Source organism: Arachis ipaensis, chromosome B5 (assembly GCF_059453495.1).
Source record: "Arachis ipaensis isolate K30076 ecotype BB chromosome B5, ASM5945349v1, whole genome shotgun sequence".
Lineage (NCBI taxonomy): Eukaryota > Viridiplantae > Streptophyta > Magnoliopsida > Fabales > Fabaceae > Arachis > Arachis ipaensis.
In genome coordinates, this window is record NC_142440.1 from 66,333,432 (window position 1) to 66,341,879 (window position 8,448).

General features: G+C 41.4%; 1 non-coding gene across 1 annotated transcript; it reads left to right on the top strand.

Annotated features, from left to right (window-relative positions):
- Positions 1-4,979: 4,979 nt before the first annotated feature.
- On the top strand, positions 4,980-5,085 carry LOC148564497 (small nucleolar RNA R71). The gene has a single exon (XR_015885391.1). It is a non-coding gene; the product is annotated as a small nucleolar RNA R71 (small nucleolar RNA).
- Positions 5,086-8,448: the final 3,363 nt, after the last annotated feature.

Genomic DNA, 8,448 nt, shown 5'->3' on the forward strand with positions numbered 1-8,448 from the left:
ACTCCAACCACGAAACATCTTTCTTTTACGCTTCATCCCACAAAGCATCCTAAGTTGACCATCCGTTTCAAGCAAGCCATATTCAAGTGGGATAATAAAGATAATAGAAATGAGTTTCATCCACTCAAATGAAGGTGTATATGGCAACCTAGGCAAAGGTGATTCCAAGGGTCTTGCTAAAGCATATTCAATTCCCATCCTCCTTTTTCTAAGGACTTCCACCTCTCCACAAGATCTCTTAATTTCAATCCTTTGTTCAACAATTTTATATAAACATTTTCCCTTACTCAAATCACAAATGGGAGGACAAGAGAGATTTACCTCCACATTGCTTTCCATCTCTTTGGGAGAAAATTCTTCATGCTTAAAGGATTCTTCACCACTAAGACTTGATGCTTGATCTCCATCACCAAGGGAACTCAATTCTTGCTCTATCTCATTCAAGGCTTCATATGGAATATGCCTTGGAAGGTGTGCACTTTCCTCCCTAGCATCAATTTCAATCATCTTGGATGGGTTTTCTTCAACTCTATGTTCCCAAGGAGGTTCCGCATCTCCTAAGTCTTCAACCACTTCTTCCTTTTCTTCAATAATTTCTACCTCCTCCTCTTGTTGCATTTCTTGCTTTAACTCCTCTTCCTCACTTTGGAGCTTCAAGTTCACTCCCTCACTAAGCTCCTTGGTTGCTTCTCCACATTCCACAATGAAAGTGCCTTGATCGCATAGGCTTAGGCGGGATGAGACTATGTTGCCAATGGCTTCTACCATATAGCCATTTTTGCTCTTAACTTCTCAAATTCCTTTTCATCCTCTTCGTGTTGCCTTAAGATATGAGATTCAAGATCCCTTAATTCTAGCATAAAGGCTTCATCGGGAGGTGATGGTGGAAGAGAGGGTTCATTGTTTGAGGGAAAGGTATTGTAGTCGGAAGGTGGTTCTTTTAGGTAGAGTTGTGGTTGAAAGCTTTCATGTATTGGGGGTGGTTCATCTTGGTAATAATATGGAGGGGGTGGCTCTTGAAAATGTTGATGTTGAAGTAGTGGTGGCTCTACGTGTGGTTCATATGGCTCATATGATTGTTGGTAGGATGGATATGGATTAGGGTCATATGGAAGTGGTTGGTAAGAAGGGGCTTGTGAGTATGGTTGAGGGTTATGTTGAGGATATGGCTCATAGGTGTATGGTGGTGGTTCTTGGAAGTCACAAGGGGATTCACCATAACCATTGGATTGGTATGCATCATAGAATGGCTCTTCTTCATAGTGCATTGGTGGAGGTTGTTGCCATGAGGATTGATCATATGCATATGGCTCCTCCCACCTTTGATTGTCCCATCCTTGATACACATCCTCATTGAAGCTCTCATTTCCTACAACATAGTTAGAACCAAACTCATAGCCAAAGTGAGAATTCATGATCGCAAAGAAAATGAAAACAAAATCAAATAAGAAGCAAGAAAATTAAATCCTAAAACTAGCAAGAACTAACAAAGAAGCAAAAGGTAAACCTATTTACAATATTCATATATAAACAATAACCAATAACATAACACCATTGCGTTTCCCCGGCAACGGCGCCATTTTGATGTGTGAACTTTTGTTGATATAGAATTTCTCCATTGAAGTCTCGTTGCAAGTATAGTTCCAGACCAACAAAGAGTCCTCACATACAAAAATTTAGGTTGTCACATGTACAAACCCCAAATAAGAATTAATCGAAGTATTTAGACTCCGGGTCGTCTCACAAGGAAGTGCGATGAAGTGTCTAATTATTGGCTATGAAGGGGTAAAAGGGGGTTTTGGGTTGATAAGAAGGGAACTAAAAGAAATGACAAGAAAAGTAAATTAAGCAAGTAATTAAAGAGGACAAGTAAATAAGAGGAAGCAAATAATAAAGAGAGACATTCATGGCAAGAATTGAGATCATAGGCTTTCTATCCTAGTCATACAATGATTAATTCGCCTTATTTAGTTAACTGCAACAAACGGAAGAAGGTATCATGTCATCTTCACATAGGGAGAATGTCAAACAAGACTAATTAATCATGTCACAATTATAAACAAGAATTTATCTCATTACGTCATCTCTAACATTGGAAGAAGATATAGGTTATCATCCATGAGAGAAAGTCTAACAAGACTAGCTAATCTCAATCCAAAAGTCCTAATCAACTTACTAATTAAATTAGCAAAAGATTAGCGTCAATGGAAACAATATTAGCTAACAACTCTAGATCACCAACATGAGTTGGGTTCTCATGACTCAAGATTGCATAATTACTCTTTCCAAGCCAAGAATGCTCAAAATCTACTCTAAAGCCCAACCAAGCATTTTGTCAAACACTTGGTGGGTACAAATGGAAGGCATGGTAAAAATGCAAGAATAATAAAATCTAACAACTACTAATTGCAAAGAAAGTAAATCAACAACTTAATTCATCAATGAAATAAACATCAACATCAAATTGCATTAAATGTAAACTAAATCCAACATGAGTTCATCATCACAAATGAGTGCCAAATGAGAAATTAACATGACAATTAAGAAAATCAAGATGTAGAAAAGAGATCAAGGAATTAAACATGGATCTATGGCAATTTAACCTAATCCTAACCTAATTCTAGAGAGAAGAGGGAGCTTCTCTCTCTAGAAACTAACCTACATGATGCTAAGTTACAAACAATTGCTCCCCTTTGCTTGGACTTCAATTCTGCATGAAATACACTCAGAAACAAGTTGGATTTAGGCCTGGGTAGCTCAGAAATCACCCTCAGCGTTTTTCCTTCAAGTGGGCCAGGTGAGAGTATCGGCACATGCGTGCCATGTGCGCGTGTGCGTCGCTGGCAAATTCTCAACCCGCGCAGACACGGCATGTACGCGAGCGCGTCCATAGGTGAAATCACTTTTGCGCGTGCGCGCCTGGTGCGCGTGCACGTCCTTTGGTGCATTCCCAAACTTTGTTTCTCCATGCATTCTCCCTTTTTGTATGCTTTTCTCCTTATTTCTTTCATCCAATACTTGCCCTATGAACCTGAAATCACTCAACAAATACATCAAGGCATCGAATGGAATAAAAATGAATTAAAATTACCAATTTTAGGGCCTAAAAAGCATGTTTTCACATTTAAGCACAATTCAAGGGAGAATTACAAAACCATGCTATTTTATTGAATAAATGTGAGAAAAGGTGATAAAATCCCCCCAAATAAGCATAAGATAAATCACGAAATCGGGGTTTATCATCCATCATCATACATTCTCCAATGGATTCCTTGGGGTAACTCACGGCCTTGAAGACGTTGAAGACCATCTTTTCTTCATGCAATCTCAAGACTAACTCTCCTTTTTGGACATCAATTATAGCTCCAGCAATAGCTAGGAATGACCTTCCTAGGATGATTGATGTGTTGGCTTCTTCCTCCATGTCAAGCACAACAAAGTCAGCTGGAAAGATAAACTCTCCTACTTTCACCAACAAATCTTCCACTACCCCATAAGAAAACTTGAATGTTCTGTCAGCCAATTGGAGTGCCATTCTAGTTGGTTTGGCCTCCTCAATCCTCATCCTTTTCATCATATCCAAGGACATGAGGTTGATGCTGGCTCCTAGGTCACACAATGCTTTCTCAACGTTGATATCCCCTATGATGCAGGAAACTTGGAAGCTCCCAGGATCTTTCATCTTTTGGGGAAGCTTCTTTTGTATGATGGCACTATACTCCTCAGTTAGCACTATGGTTTCCTTTTCACCCCAATTCCTTTTTCTTGTCATGAGCTCGTTTAAAAACTTGGCATAGAGTGGCATTTGCTCCAATGCCTCAGCAAAAGGTATATTGATCTGGACCTTCTTGAAGATTTCTAGAAATCTAGAAAATTGGCTGTCTTTCCCATCCTTCCGTAGCCTTTGTGGATAGGGTGCCGTTGGCACATAAGGTTTTAGGACTTGATTTGGCGAGGATGGTGCAGGGGTCTCTTCTGCTTTCTTGGTTTCAGGTTCCTTTGCATCTTCTTCTTCTTGGTTGCTTTGACTTGGGGATGCTCCTTCTACAACTTTTCCACTTAATAGTGTGATGACCTTGCATTCCCCTCTAGGGTTGGCCATGGTATCACTGGGAAATATATGTGTAGGCATTGGTATTTGTTTAGACAAGCTCCTCACTTGTGCTTCCAATTTTGAAATTGCTGCCCCTTGATTTCTTATGTTAGATCTGAAATCCTCTTGATTTGCATCTATCTTTCTTTCAGCCTGTATTTGTCTCTCAAGAATAGTGGAAATGGTTCCTGTCAGTTGTGCTAACAATTGTGCTATGGCAGCCTCCAGTTTTGCAAAATTGCTGCTGGTTTCACTTGGTTGCATGGTTGAGGATGATGTATCTTGATGGTGGTTGCTGTGTGGTTGTTGGTTAAAGTGGTATGGTACATTGTGTGAGTTGTGGTAGGGTCTGTTGTTGCCTGATTGATGGTTGGGGTTGTGGTTGTTGTATTGGTTGGATTGGTATGGTTTGTGGTCTTGGTTGTGGTTTTGTTGGTTTCCCCACCCAAAATTTGGGTATTTCTTCCAACTAGGGTTGTATGTCTTGGCATTGGGATCATATGGTGGTCTAGATGGATTGTTCACATAGTTAGCTTGCTCCCATTCACATTCAACTTCTGGTGTATCTCCTTCTTGTGGAGGGGCTTGGGCTTGAATAGCAGAGACTTAGTTCTTTTCCATCTTCTTGGTCAAGGCTGCTAGTTGTGCAGTGATCACTTTGTTTTGGGCTAATAAAGCATCCATAGAATTGAGCTCCATCACTCCTCTCTTTTGAGTTCTATCTGAAACATAGAAGTACTCATTCTCGGCCACAGTCTCTATGACATCTATGGCTTCTTTGATGGTCTTCTTCTGTTGAGTGAGCCCCCTGAAGAATGATCTACTGCCGACTTTGACTTATATAGCAGTCCCTCATAGAAGATGTGCAATTGCACCCACTCATTGAACATATCCGGTGGGCATTTCCTTGTCAAATCTTTAAACCTCTCCCAGGCCTCATAAAGGGTTTCACCATCTTGCTGTCTGAAAGTTTGCACCTCAGCTCTCAATCTATTAACTCTCTGTGGAGGGTAAAATCTTGCTAGGAACTTGTTCACAACATCATCCTAAGTGGTCAAGCTCTCCTTGGGAAATGCTTCCAACCACTTTGCTACCTTATCTCTGAGAGAAAAGAGGAACAAAAGTAGTTTATAGGTGTCAGGGTGTACACCATTTGAATTTATAGTGTCACAAATCCTCAAGAATGTAGTGAGATGTTGGTTTGGATCCTCTTGGGCACCCCCTCCATATGAACAATTATTCTGGACAAGTGTGATGAGTTGAGGCTTCAACTCGAAGTTCTTAGCATGAATTGTTGTCTTCAAGATGCTACTGCCACAGTTTCCTGGATTTGGGTTGATGTAGGAGCCTGGAACTCTTCTCTCTTGCCCAACATGATTACCAGCATCCTCTCCAACATGGTTATGCTTCTCTTCCTCCATAGTAACTCCCAACCCTTCCTCCACTACTTTCTCTCCAACTATTCCTTTGCCTCTTGCTTCCCTCCTTAATCTAAGGAAGGTCCTCTCAGGTTCACTATCAAAAGAGGATGAAGTTTCTCCTCTTCTACCTGTCATACATTCAACAAACAGCAAGTAGAGGACAAGTGGAGGAATCACTCTTGTTAGGACTGGTGGTTAGTTTGGGTGGTGCAATTAATCAAATAATTAATAGAGAAAAGAAAAAAAGGAATATGAAAAATGAATAGCTAAAATAATCAAAATAAAAGAATATGAAAATTGAGAAATTAAAATTAAAAGAATTAACAGGTTAATTAAAAGTGCTTAATCTAGCTACCCACTAATTTAATCATCGTTAAATTCAAACCAATCCCCGGCAACAGCGCCATAAAACTTGATGGCCGGAATTCACTCCCCATATAAAAATAATGAATCCGTTCTTTTGGCAAGCGCACCCAAATTATCATCAAGTAATAACCCACTAGGAGTGGGACGGTATCCATAGAGATTGGTAGATTTGAGCAATTTTAATCAATGGGTGAATTAGTCAAGCTGAGCAATATAGATTGAAATTGTAGAAATTTAAATGAGCAGAAATATAAATGACTCAAAAGTAAAAAGAAGCAATAAAATACAGAAGGGTAAATGGTAAGAATGTAAAGTACAGAAACATAGATGACTTAATTGTAAATGGGAATGGGGAATAACAGAATGTAAAGAAAGCTATAAAGAATATGAAAGCTAAGAATATGGGGGATTCATTGAGATTAGGAGATGTTGTTCTCTTTGGATTAAATCCAGCTCATCTCATCTTCAATCATGCAACTCATTGACCTCTTGGCAATCATGATTGATTGAACCCCAATCCCTTGGTGATTCAATCTCTCAGATCTTGATCAATAGCCAATTTCTTGGTCTAATTGCTCATGAAGAGAGATATGCTTGGTCCCTGATTATACCACACATCCTCATGGATCCAAATAGTAGGTGGATTATTTGTCACCATATCCAATCACCAAAACCCAGATCTACTCAAGTGTGAGAAGGGATTTCAAGCATGGTTTCATGTTTCCTTTTCCATGGTTCCCATGAAACCCATTTTGCATTCAACCTCTTTCCCAAGATGATTGAACACTAGAATTAAAACGAAATTCCTTCTAGCAAATCAAAGAGAAGATGAAGAGAAGAAGAAATTCACTATCATTAATCCATCAAGTACAACAGAGCTCCCTCTCCCAATGAGAGGGAATTTAGCTACTCATAGCTTAAGAAAAAAGTACAATAGATGGAAGGAGATGAAGTGTAAAGTAAAACTAGATCTAAACTTAGCAATGCCAACCCAATCCAACCCCTTCTTCAGTACTTCCAGGGGATATTTATACTACTCCTAATACTAGAATTAAGAAATTACAAAAGCGAAAGGAAAATTACAATTAGAGGGAAAAAGAAAACTCAATAAACGTGACCTTCCAGGCTTGGCGTGTGACTGGCATTTAAGTGGCGTGCCACGCCTAGCCTCTAATTTGGCTTGGCACGCCACGCCCAGCTCTTCAAGTGGCATGCCCTATGTGCTGGCATCCCTAGCGTGCCACGCCTTCAAGCCTAAGTGGCACGCCCAAGGTCTTCTTTAGTGTTGGCTAGCTTGGCGTGCCACGCCTTCGAGCGCAACTGGCACGCCCAGGGTCTTCTTAAAGCATTTGTCAGCCTAGCATGCCACGCCTTGTACCTAAAGTGGCACGCCCAGGTTCTTCCTTGGAGCTTTTGAACTAGAGTGGCACGCCTAAGACCTGGCGTGCCACGCCCATTGTGGTTGCTTCACTTTCTTCTCTGGATTTTACTACTGCCGTGCCACGCCCATGGAGTGTGGCGTGCCACGCCCAGCATTCAAGTGGCACGCCCAGGTGAGTAATGAGAGCTGTGTGCCAAGCCTTTGACCTCAAGTGCCACACCCAGCTTTGCTTGGCCTTCTCTAGTGTTGGCGTGCCACGCCTGGGTCTTCAAGTGGCACACCCAAGTGAGGATGAGAGCTGGTGTGCCACGCCTTTGACACCAAGTGACACGCCCAAGTGCTTGGACTTTCAACCTCTTCTCTGGAAACGTGTACTGGAGTGTCACGCCTTGATGTTCAAGTGGCACGCCCATCTTAAGGTGACTCATGCAAGCTTGGCGTTCCATGCTTGGGTCTTCAAGTGGCACGCCTAAGTAATAGGCCAGAGCTGGTGTGCCACGCCTTCGATACCAAGTGGCACACCCAAGTGGTTGTCCCCTCTGGATTGATGAACTGGCATGCCACGCCCAATGGTTCAAGTGGCATGCCCTTGGTGTGAGATGGACTTGGCATGCCACGCCCCTTTTGTGGCCTTCAACATTGCTCTTTGGAAAATGATACTGGCGTGCCACGCCCAGCAGATGGCGTGCCACGCCCTTGTTAAAACCCAAACATGCTTTCTGGAAATCATTACTGGCGTGCCATGCCTTGGTTCTGGTGTGCCACGCCCATATATTTTCATGGCATTTGCTCTAAGTGGCACGCCCATTTCACACGCCCAGCTTTCCTCATTGTTTTCTTCCTTATTTTGGTGCTCTTTCCACCTGAAATGCAATACAAACCCATTTCAAAGCAATGTACCAAAATAGATATCAATTGGTGCATGGAATTGCATTGATTACATGAGATTATGTCTCTTTCATGGTCTTTTTTGATAGGAAAAAGGGGTAGATGAACCAAGTCATCAATGGCTGACTATGAGTCATGAATTCAAGCCGGGTGGCTGAAATGAATGTTAATTTATAGCTGAGAATAAATGCATATATGCTGCGATATTGATATTATGATTTTGCACTTCTACTTATCTAAGGTACGAGTTTTCCTGGGCGAAAGAAGTGGCTAGCCCCCACGTGCTCCAGGTGGAGATT